The sequence below is a fragment of the Eurosta solidaginis genome, chromosome 4 (genome assembly GCF_040869045.1).
Source record: "Eurosta solidaginis isolate ZX-2024a chromosome 4, ASM4086904v1, whole genome shotgun sequence".
NCBI lineage: Eukaryota > Metazoa > Arthropoda > Insecta > Diptera > Tephritidae > Eurosta > Eurosta solidaginis.
This window is the reverse complement of record NC_090322.1, coordinates 141,953,362-141,966,459: the sequence shown is the minus strand read 5'-3', so window position 1 is coordinate 141,966,459 and position 13,098 is coordinate 141,953,362. Positions and strand designations below refer to the sequence as shown.

The window sequence follows — 13,098 nt, the reverse complement described above, 5'->3', positions numbered from 1 at the left end:
AAGAAAAGAAAAGAAAAGAAAAGAAAAGAAAAGAAAAGAAAAGAAAAAAAAGAAAAGAAAAGAAAAGAAAAGAAAAGAAAAGAAAAGAAAAGAAAAGAAAAGAAAAGAAAAGAAAAGAAAAGAAAAGAAAAGAAGAGAAAAGAATGTTCAGAAAAAACAAGAGGGAAAAGGAAAGTACGATAATAAGTCAAACCCGCAGTCAAAACCGAAACGGGAACCGAAACCGAGTGGTGTGATATCAAATTGTTATGGTTTTTCTATCGATGAGCGCTCGGTTTGTTATCGATGGGTATTTATTGTTTTGTTGTAAATCTGTTATCGACGAAGTATAGACGAATTATCGATTTGCTACCGAAATGTTATAAAATTCCTTCCATAAGAAAGACTGTCATTGAGTTAACGTCGATTTATATGAACAAAAATTTATCGATTTGTGAACAAAAATTTATCGATTTACTATCAATTATCAATTTCTAATCAAGAAGTTATATTAAAGGGAAGTTTTTGTTATCGGAGTTTTACTAATAAGTTATCGACGTGTTACGGATTCGCCATCGATGGCTCATTGATTTAGTATGGAACAGGTACAGATAAAACTGCAGCTATCGTTAAATACATACTGAATTGAGCGAAAGCTCTTTCTTCACGAGGCATATTGCAAACTGGCTGAAGTTTTCCACGTAATAAGGACAGAGTACTCTAAATTTTAGAATATTCTTGTAGAAGGAAGTATTTACCACTTTCCATATCCACCTCTTTCCTATAAATGATAGAGTGTTCGGGATAATTCGAATACGGAGTGGCATGGTGAACTCCTATTAGTAAGTGTCTCGTTAATACATCAATCTTGCAAAGCCAATTAGAATTAATAATAACTTATTTGGAAAAGTCACGTGTGAGATCCACTCTCCGTTTCAATAAGTGATGTCGGACATAAGCCGGTTTTTACATGTGACCTGGGGATGCATGATATTCCTAAATTGGTGTCTTTTCGTCCTATTACTGGCTAAACATATAAAACTCTGTAGTAACTAGCTGTTGCTAACTTTCATTAAGCAATCCTATAGTTCCCGGGCTAGGTCGTTGCTTGACTTTAATTTTCTCTGCAGAAAGTTTGAATGACTTAATTAGGTCTCTGTCACCGTATAAAGTTAGCTGCAAAATATTCAGAAAGAGGAAGAACTTCCATCCGTGATGAAGAAGAACTAAAGCAACATTATGTCAAGCCTCGAGAAGGTTTTCAGTGACTGTTACTAGAACTGGAACTTTCACGAATATATGGCCAACCAGAACATTGTTAGTCAATTGTGGACATGATGAACTCAGCAAGACTTAGTCAGACTCTTGCGAGGAATCATTAAAAAAATTATCACCTGTTAAGACACTTAACGTCTTTATACATATTCGCCTTCTTAGCGGCCAGATATGTGTAGCGCATATAGCAGAAACGGTATATCATTTGACGTATTATTTGAGAAGATATTAGCCTTAGAATGATCTGACCAAAAATTTCAGGTAAAAATCTCACGTCCTTTGACTTAAACAGAAAGAAACTGCTTCATAAGTTCCCTTCATCATATCCAGGTGGGGACAATTATTAGTTTGAGGCTGGTATTGATATAATCCACACAAGTAGGATTGATTGGGAAAATAATGACATGATCGTACTTAGATGAAAACATCTTGCAAATCTAAAACGATGGCTCTAAGATGGGCCCAGATTTATGGACGAGAGTCTAGAGATGTTTACTTTTTTAAACTTCTGTTATATTTTAGTGTGTTTTAACGAAAATCTTTGCTATTTGGCTTTGAAATCACTTCAAACAACTGCAACATTAGTCATAAGGCTATTCTTTTCCCTGACAATGCCCACCGCAAAAACTGTAAAAGCGTGACAACCATAGAGGCAGTTAAGCATTTTCCGTGTAATATCCTGGCTATAGCGGATACCAGTAGTATGTATTCCAAATATTCTTGAAAACTCTGGATGATTGTGTAGCATATATGTATGTACATATACTATTAACATGAGTACCTGCCCCCTTAGGCTGAACCTCATGGTGCCAAACACACCGATCTGATTGCATTATCAGTATCCCGACTATCGGCTTCACGTTCAGTGACCAAAGCACTTCGTAGCCAAATCATAGGTATCAATAATCGGTTAGAACGAGTTGCATGGCATCAGCATGGCTTTTTCTCTATCTGCATGACCGACCTGTTTCACAGGGGCCTCTTCCCATTCCCATTACTTCTGACTGAAAGAGGATGCAGTGTCTCTAGAGCCTCACATGTGACACGAACGAAAGGTCATTAAAATAATTACAACTACCCATATTGCCATTTAGTTCCTTTTTCTTGTTGCAATAGGGAGACCTTCCATGAGTTTTGTGGGAGTTTTATCGATGTTGATGGTCTTTTACAGATGTTTATCCTTGAAAGCATTGCGCTATAGAACTCTGTGAAGCCCTGATATTTAGTTTGGAAAACATACTTATGCTTAGATTCTGGAGTATACACTAATAATATGCTAAATTTTTTGTTAAAATGGTTATAATAAGATGACGTTTGGAGATGGAAGCTCTCGACAACTTCCAGATGGAAAGAGTAGAACCCTATAAAAATTATTTGACCTCTATACAGACCGGCGACGTAATATGTCGCCTAAAAATTGCATACCCTAATATTCTTAAAAACTTACCCGTCTATATGTGAAAGAATAAATATACAAAAAATCAAGTAAAGGTGTCTAAGTTCGGGTGTAACCGAACATTATATACTCAGCGTGAGCTTCAATTGTACATTTCATTTCAGATAAATAACTTTTCTATATAACACGTGGCACCGCCCGTTTAAAAGAAAAATATCTCCCCATTTCCTCTTACAGTAAAACTTGATAAGTGAAATATATTGATTCAAAACTATTTTTTGCTAAGTTATAGCTTATTATTCTAGTCTACGACCCTTTTAAGCTTGTTTTATATCTAACCCCGTGGTCTTTAACCGATCCCGTCCATTTTTACTCGAAATATTTCCTGTATAGGGAAAATTTGTGTACCCAATTTTATTACGATCCGTTAATTTTTCTTCGAGTTATGGCTCCCGACACATAGAAAATTGCTTAGTCTTAAAAGGGGCGGTGCCACACCCATTTTAAAAACTTTTAGTGTTTTCTAATTTAATGTTATAATTCAATTAGAAAGTACAATTATATTCATACAAAGCTCTTTTTCGCTAAGATATAGCTTATTTTATTCGTCCCCGACCCTTTTAAAAATCTTTTATATAAAAGTGGGCGTGGTCCTTAACCGATTTCATTAACTTCTCTTCAAAGCATTTCTTGTAGTAAAGGCAACCTCCCTGCCGAATTTTGTTACGATAGGTTTAACTATTATACTCAGTTGAGCAGAGCTCACAGAGTATATTAACTTTGATTGGATAACGGTTGGTTGTACAGGTATAAAGGAATCGAGATAGATATAGACTTCCATATATCAAAATCATCAGTATCGAAAAAAAATTCGATTGAGCTATGTCCGTCCGTCCGTCCGTCCGTCCGTCCGTCTATCCGTTAACACGATAACTTGAGTAAATTTTGAAGGTATCTTGATGAAATTTGGTATGTAGGTTCCTGGGCAGATCGTTATTAAAATGAACGATATCGGACAATAACCACGCCCACTTTTTCGATTTCGAAAATTTCGAAAAATCGAAAAAGTGCGATAATTCATTACCCAATACGGATTAAGCAATGAAACTTGGTAGGTGAGTTGAACTTATGACGCAGAATAGAAAAGTAGTAAAATTTTGGGCAATGGGCGTGGCACCGCCCACTTTTAAAAGGAGGTAATTTAGAAGTTTTGCAAGCTGTAATTTGGCAGTCGTTGAAGATATCATGACGAAATTTGGCAGGAACGTTACCCCTATTACTATATGTGTGCTTAATAGAAAATAGCAACATCGGAGAACGACCACGCCCACTTTTAAAAAAAAAAATTTTTATTCAAATTTTAAAAGAAAAGTTAATATCTTTACAGTATATAAGTAAATTATGTCAACATTCAACTCCAGTAATGATATGTTGCAACAAAATACAAAAATAAAAGAAAATTTCAAAATGGGCGTGGCTCCGCCCTTTTTCATTTCATTTGTCTAGGATACTTTTAATGCCACAAGTCGAACAAAAATTTACCAATCCTTGTGAAATTTGGTAGGGGCTTAGATTCTAGGACGATAACTGTTTTCTGTGAAAAAGGGCGAAATCGGTTGAAGCCACGCCCAGTTTTTATACGCAGTCGACCGTCTGTCTTTCCGCTCAGCGGTTAACACGATAACTTGAGCAAAAATCGATATATCTTTACTAAACTCAGTTCTCGTACTTATCTGAACTCACTTTGTATTGGTGTAAAAAATGGCCAAAATCCGACTATGACCACGCCCACTTTTTCGATATCGAAAATTACGAAAAATGAAAAAAATGCCATAATTATATACCAAATACGAAAAAAGGGATGAAACATGGTAATTGTATTGGTCTATTGACGCAAAATATAACTTTAGAAAAAAACTTGGTAAAATGGGTGTGACACCTACCATATTAAGTAGAAGGAAATGAAAAAGTTTTGCAGGGCGAAATCAAAAGCTCTTGGAATCTTGGAAGGAATACCGTTCGTGGTATTACATATATAAATAAATTAGCGGTACCCGACAGATGATGTTCTGGATCACCCTGGTCCACATTTTGGTCGATGTCTCGAAAACTCCTTCACATATACAACTAAGGGCCACTCCCTTTTAAAAGCCTCATTAATACCTTTAATTTGATACCCATATCGTACAAACAAATTCTAGAGTCACCCCTGGCCCACCTTTATGGCGATATCTCGAAAAGGCATCCACCTATAGAACTAACGCCGACTCCCTTTTAAAATACTCATTAACACCTTTCATTTGATACCCATATCGTACAAAAAAATTCTAGAGTCACCCCTGGTCCACCTTTATGGCGATATCTCGAAAAGGCATCCACCTATAGAACTAAGGCCGACTCCCTTTTAAAATACTCATTAACACCTTTCATTTGATACCCATATCGTACAAACAAATTCTAGAGTCACCCCTGGTCCACCTTTATGGCGATATCTCGAAAAGGCGTCCACATACAAAACTAAGGCCCACTCCTTTTTAAAATACTCATTAACACCTTTCATTTGATACCCATATCGTACAAAAACAATTCCAGAGTCACCCCTGGCCCACCTTTATGGTGATATCTCGAAAAGGCATCCACCTATATAACTAAGGCCGACTCCCTTTTAAAATACCCATTAACACCTTTCATTTGATACCCATATCGTACAAACAAATTCTAGAGTCACCCCTGGTCCACCTTTATAGCGATATCTTGAAAAGGCGTCCACCTATAGAACTAAGGCCCACGCCCTTTTAAAATACTCATTAACACCTTTACAAATTCTAGAGTCACCCCTGGTCCACCTTTATGGCGATATCTTGAAAAGGCGTCCACCTATAGAACTAAGTTCCACGCCCTTTTAAAATACTCATTAACACCTTTCATTTGATACCCATATTGTACAAACAAATTGCAGAGTCACCCCTGGCCCACCTTTATGGTGATATCTCGAAAAGGCATCCACCTATAGAACTAAGGCCGACTCCCTTTTAAAATACTCATTAACACCTTTCATTTGATGCCCATATCGTACAAACAAATTCCAGAGTCACCCCTGGCCCACCTTTATGGTGATATCTCGAAAAGGCGTCCACATATAGAACTAAGGCCTACTCCTTTTTAAAATACTCATTAACACCTTTCATTTGATACCCATATCGTATAAACAAATTCTAGAGTCACCCCTGGTCCACCTTTATGGCGATATCTTGAAAAAGCGTCCACCTATAGAACTAAGTCCCACGCCCTTTTAAAATACTCATTAACACCTTTCACTTGATACCCATATCGTACAAAAAAATTCCAGAGTCACCCCTGGCCCACCTTTATGGCGATATCTCGAAAAGGCGACCACATATAGAACTAAGGCCCACTCCTTTTTAAAATACTCATTAACACCTTTCATTTGATACCCATATCGTATAAACAAATTCTAGAGTCACCCCTGGTCCACGTTTATGGCGATATCCCGAAAAGGCGTCCACCCATACAACTAAAGCCCACTCCCTTTTAAAACACTTATTAACACCTTTCATTTGATACCCATATTGCACAAACAAATTTTAGAGTCAGGCCTGGTCCACCTTTATGGCGATATCCCTAAATGGTGTCCATCTATAGAACTATGGCCCACTTCCTCTTAAAATACTCTTTAATACCTTCCATTTGGTACACATGTCATACAAACACATTCCAGGGTTACCCTAGGTTCTTTTTACAACATGGTGATTTTCCTTTACTTTGTCTCCACAGCTCTCAACTGAGTATGTAATGTTCGGTTACACCCGAACTTAGCCTTCCTTACTTGTTTTGATTTATGATTAATAATATTTGTAAAATTGATTTTATCACAAGTGGGCGGTGCAACGCCCATTTTAAAAAAAATTTTTCAAATATCAGTCCACACTTCAAATTTTAACATTCTAGGTGTATACTAAATAATCAGGTTTTTTGTGCTTTCCAAATTATTATATATATAAAAAGTGGGCGTGGTTATCATCCGACTTCGCTCATTTTCAATATCAATCTATTCTGGGTCCAGATAAGCTCGTGTACCAAATTTGGTGAAGATATCTCACCCTCGGCCACCGTGGTGTGATGGTAGCGTGCTCCGCCTATCACACGTTATGCCCTGTGTTCGCACCCCGGGCAAAGCAACATCAAAATTTTAGAAATAAGGTTTTTCAATTAGAAGAAAATTTTTCCAAGCGGGGTCGCCCCTCGGCAGTGTTTGGCAAGCGCTCCGGGTGTATTTCTGCTATGAAAAGCTCTCAGTTAAAACTCATCTGCCTTGCAGATGCCGTTCGGAGTCTGCATAAAACATGTAGGTTCCGTCCGTCCAATTTGTAGGGAAAATCAAGAGGAGCACAACGCAAATTGGAAGAGAAGCTCGGCCTTAGATCTCTTCGGAGGTTATCGCGCCTTACATTTATTTTATTTTATCTCAATATTTACTCAAGTTATCGTGTTAACGGTCATACGGACGGACGGACATGGCCCAATCAAATTTTTTTTTCGATACTGATGATTTTGATATATGGAAGTATATATCTATCTCGATTCCTTTATACCTGTACAACCAACTGTTATTCAATCAAAGTTAATATACTCTGTGTGCAAAGCACGCTGAGTATAAAAACAAAACTGAATGAAAGAGACTTCTGAATGCCGGTGTGCAGCCTGACGTTACTGTCTATAAATTCATGTAAGTTAATAAACCGTTACTAAATAGCCGCAATGTTCATGGTGATAATGAATTTGTTTATTCTACCGGCTAGTGACGACGCCCAAATATTATTCGTATTTACTTTAATGCCCCCTCTCAGCTTTCTACATAGACACATTGTAATATGATTTTTGTTGTGTTTAGATTTTATCCGGTTCGGACTTTATTTTGTTGTTGGTGTCATAATTGTTGACTGCTGTTGAATTCTGTTGCGGCTGGTCTCTTATGTGATGATGAATAACAAATTTTTATGTACAATTAAGCACATATTCATAAATTTATGTTAATTTTTTTCTAATCTGATATGGCAGGGTGTGAATATTTTACTTTGCGTTGTTTATGGTGAACTCATACTTAGGAGAAGATTAAGTGCTATTTTACATATGAATCTGTAGCTGCATTGTTTCGCTTCAAGTCAATTTTGTTTTTATTTTTGTTTTTGTTTTTTAAGGCAAATAAATGTGCTCGTATGTAAGTTTGTTGATTAACAACACATTTTTACAAAAGTAACTATGCGATGTGTGATTATGCAAAGTTTTTTAAATAAAATGTTTTTGTCTGGGGAATGACAAAGGTTTTGGTATTTGGTAACACATTTGCAATCAAAGGGGCTTTTGATATCCGTAAATCATGCCAAGTACAAGTGCGCTCATCAAACTTCTGGTATCTGACGTCAGTCAGGTATTTTGATACTTCAAAATAAAACCTTGAAATTAATAATCTAGGAGTGCCAGGATCTTAGAGAGCAGCTTTGCCAAACCTTTTTTCAAATGAAATGTTGGCCTGTGAAATAACTACTTCGAAAAAGAACACCATGACAGAACTTGACATTTTATAGCAGACAGCAACATTATCTTTATTAAAGTGATCAAGGCATTGCGATTCAAATATTTAGGCATATCTATGCGCAGAGAAACGGGATCAAAAATAATACCGAAAAAGTTAAAAAAAAAATCTCGAAAGTTTTCCAAAACAACTCCAGTTGGTGTCAAAATTATCCCATAACAGCCACTAAAATAGCCCGTGTTCCCACGATATGATTACGTTAATTTTACAATTTTCCATAACTGATGAAATATATTTAGGTTGAACTGGATGGTTAACAAACACCTCACCAAAATGTGTTCGACGACCAAACGGAAGAACCCCAAATAGATACCAGAACTTATGTTATTGAAAAAATCCGTCCTTTTGGCGAAGTTTTCTAGAACCTTGCTTATTGAGATCTGGTAACTCTGCCGCCCCTAATAGCTGAAGCTTTGAGCTGTCGGGCGCAGTACACGAACGCAGAATGTTCTCAACCGCCTCTAGATCTATCCTGTGGGTAAGGGGTGTTGGAATATGTCCTCGTTAGTTATACCCGCGTTAAAATGCGAGCAAAATATTATAAGGCTATCCCAATCGTAGTGGTGTTTACTTAAAAGTAAGCAATGTGGACACGTATATACTACTTTACTGTGGGGAGCAGGTATAGCCAGTATGTACCACTTGATGCTTGGGTACAAATGTCGTCTTCTATTCTAGAGTTCAGCCCGCTTGTGGGAGATTCTCGATACGCTGTGGTTTCATCTTGCATGTTTAGTTTTTTCGTGACATGCTAGGAAGTTCACTTTGTTGAAAATAAAGCATTCTCTTTGGAGTAATGCGGTCTCTTCAGCGTGAATGTGATTAAAAAAAATGTAAGGCGCGATAACCTCCGAAGAGATCTAAGACCGAGCTTCTCTTCCAATTTGCGGCATGCTCCTCTTGATTTTCCCTACAAATTGGCCGGACGGGACCTACATGTTTTAAGCCGACTCCGAACGGCATCTGCGAGGCAGATGAGTTTTTCACTGAGAGCTTTTCATGGCAGAAATACACCCGGAGCGCTTGCCAAACACTGCCGAGGGGCGACCCCGCTTAGAAAAATTTTCTTCTAATTGAAAAACCTTATTTCTAAAATTTTTATGTTGCTTTGCCCGGAGTGTGACCCCAGAGCATACGGTGTGGTAGGCGGAGCACGCTACTATTACACCACGGTGGCAGCCAGTGAATGTGATTAGTAGCTGGGAAATCCCTGCAATTCTACAGCGAACTGATATTTCGATTCCATGTGACGAATTGTTGTAATCGCATCCCTTAATTGCAATGCAGGAAATCGAGGTGCTCAGAAAAGGTTGCTCACGTCCCTTAATACTTGTAGTAATATTGTGGAATTGTATCATGTATCTCAAGAGGCAAAGCATTAGAACATTATGCAGCGAATAATATGTCGTTAAAATTGTAAGGAGTTTTGATAGACTCCTAACAAAGATAAGACCTTGTAAATGCTCACCTGATTACAAGCTAATTTCGTACCAAAGCCATTGTGCAATGAAGGGTTTGTGGGCAAGGAACATGCAGCTGATCGTTTGACTAATTGATCATGAAATTATGAGGTTGAGCCTAAGGACCTGTCTTTTCTCGTTTTAAAAACATAGTCTTTTAAACGTTTGCCATGATTGTCATTTTAAAAGATTGTTCTCATCTGAGGCCTCTTATGTTTATGTTTTATTGGACGCTTTTTTATGTGGAACGTATGTGGATATATGGATTTTTAGTTACCTTTTAAGACTGAAAAAACTGGCAATCGCCTTTATTGGTATCAAATGTTAATTTACGTTAAAATTATTATCTCAAATTTTACAAACAAAACAATGTGGCATTTGAGTTAACCATTCTCGTTCCTGTCAAACAGGGCCGAATTCGTGTTGGATTAAGTAATATTTAATTAAAACTAAGCGGTATAATGTGTCAAGTCTTTACTGATTCATTCAACAAAATAATATTCGAACACTTTTATTGAAACTACTTCCGAGGCCAAGTTACACATTTTGTGTTTTATTAGAATGAACTACTAAGTTAATCCTCTTCAAAATTATTACAGTCTTACAAAAAATATCCATTAAAGGTGATATTCTACGACTTTAAGTTTTAACTTGTAAGGTCATTGTCAAAAATTCAAATACGTACCAATTGTACAGAGCAAACTCTTGTCAGTTTTAATGATTAATTGTCGTTCTCAAATTGATGTTGCTTATGTATTGCTACACTTTGTAGCATATAAGGAGGCTTTAAGTTAATGTGGTATCAACCAAATAATATTTGATGTTGGTTTAATGGATTACACATGTACTCCCTTAATAATAATATAAATTAAAATAAAATAAAATAATGTAATATATCAATCTAAAATAACACAAAATAAATTAAAACAAAATAAAATAAAATAGAATAAAACAAAATAAACCAAATTAAAGTAAAATAAAGTAAAATAATAAAATAAATAATAATATAAAATAAAACAAAATAATGTAAAATAAAACAAAATTAAATTAAATTAAATAAAATTAAATAAAATAAAACGAAATAAAAAATATATAATAATGTAAAATAAAACAAACTAAAATAAATTAAAACAAAATAAAATAAAATAAAATAAAATAATGTAAAATAAAACAAAATAAAATAAAATAAAATTGAATTAAATAAAATAAAATGAAGCACAATAAAATAAAAAATTAATAAAATCATACAAAATAAAATAAAATAACAAAACAAAATAAAAAAGTGCAAAGGAATAAACACAAAATGACAAAAATTTATTTAACTTTATGAAGAAGCACCCTTTCTCTATTTATGCACTAAATTTTTCAAAAAGCATAACCAATTATAAGGACAAACATAGAGAACTAACAAGCATAGAAAGACGGAGCAAAATCCGTTGGAAAATTCTAAAAATTTACTTTAGGTTAGGTTAGGTTGAGGAGGATCACATATTGATTGACTGAGTTCATAGTGTTACAAGAAGTTTGTCAACGACAGCGAAATTGACAAACTCTATAAAAAACCGGGATCTATGTTAAAAAATTACTCTGTCATGTTGGCAAATGCTAGACTATTTCTGGATATATGCCACTTGCTGCTTCTAGGTCTGACAGCTGTATCACACCTAATAGCTGGAGTCTTAGCCTGGAAAGCGTATGGCACGAGCATAAAATGTGCTCGATCGTTTCCTCCTCCAACCCGCACATTTACATCTGCAATTACTTATTAGGCCTTATTTAAAAATATGTGATGTAATAAGATAGTGTCCAGTTAGAATACCCGACATAAGTCTGCAGTCCTTTCTTTTTAATGATAAGGGTAACTTTCTTGCTCCCAGGTTGTAAGACCTATTCATGGTTTTCCACAATTTACAGCCTCGAGCCTGGTTCACACCTTTCGCGCTTATATAAAAGTTTATGAGGCTGCCTATTAAGGTATTTTCTTCCAGTTTTCCTACTGCTTTGGTTACTGCTACTACAATCGACTGAAACGCTACAGTGATCTTGCAGATTGTAGGTTCTGTTTATTTTGGCAGTTTTTCTTTAACCATCCACCTCTATTGTGAATAAGGCAGTATATTTGTCCTGTAATTGATGACGCAACACTACAATTGCCGTATGGTATGCGGTGAAGCTGTCTCGAAGCACTGAGCCTCGCTGCAGCCGTTAACGCTATGTTTTTTGCCACCAGGTCTGCAGGTGTAATGTGCAGAATAGCTTACAGTGCAGCCATTCAGGACTCCCGCTATGCAAAGAATTTGTAGCCTGCAGACACCTTCTAATGTGAAGTAGCTTCCTTCTTGTGTGGCTGTTCTCCAAACAAGGATTCCATAGTATTGGATAGGCATTACAATCGCTGTTTATACCCAATGAAAGGGAGAAAGGCGGAGTTTTATAATTTCGCAGTCAATAGTATTGGTTTATTAGAATTAAATGTTTCGAATGAAAAAAAAATATCAGACAGAATTAAAAAAATTCAATAGTACTACAAAAGATCAACTGATCTAGAAAACTCAAGTATAATGTGGCAAAGTACATTTAACTATAATATAACATAACTTCAACACGGTGGACCCTACCATTCTTTTATATACATAAAGTGCCATCTAGACTGTCTTCACTCTCTCCTCCACTTTAGGCTTCCACGACAACTTACTGTCGAGAATGATTCTTAGTTATTTTGTGCAAGGCTTCTCCTGAAGGGTCACTCCTTTGGCCTAGTCCAACTTGGGACCTTGTACCTCCAGGTAAACAAGACTATATTAATTTTTTCCGCGTCGACGGCCAACCCGACACTAAGATGCTAAGGTCATCAAAGAACTAATTGTATCGAAGGCACTTTCCACCTTTTATACCTGCAACGTCATCTGCGTACACCGTAAATTTATCGCGTCACCCGTCGAATCACCTTAGAAGTTGGTTGATAAGCAGCATCCGAATTAGCGGCGTAATACCCCCACTGCCTCATGTTGATGGTCCTTTCCCGGATATACATCAGTTACGTGCAGGTAACATGCATTATTAAGGTACAAACCGGACTACCTCGGAAACGATCTAATATAACCACATTGATCCTCCTTGGCCATTCTGCCCTCAACCCCCATGTTCCATGAGGAGATTGGGGTCGCTAGAGCCTCGACTTCTAAAGAAACAAGATATATGACGTAAAGGCCAGATTGAAAATTGGGTTTGAAAAGATAAAAACTATGCTGGCAGCCCCTTTAAAGAGTTCCGCTACACAAAAACTTGAATCAATTTGGTATATTAGTCACCTCTTACGACAGGCATATCTGCCGCGTGTATATTAAAGCCTTATCCGAATTCATACCTAACAT

The 13,098-nt window shown here is 36.4% G+C and overlaps 1 protein-coding gene across 6 annotated transcripts in view; it reads left to right on the top strand.

Moving 5' to 3' along the window:
* The window catches only part of LOC137250409 (uncharacterized), a 224,014-nt gene that overhangs the window by 57,576 nt on the left and 153,340 nt on the right, over window positions 1-13,098 (top strand). The window lies entirely within an intron of this gene.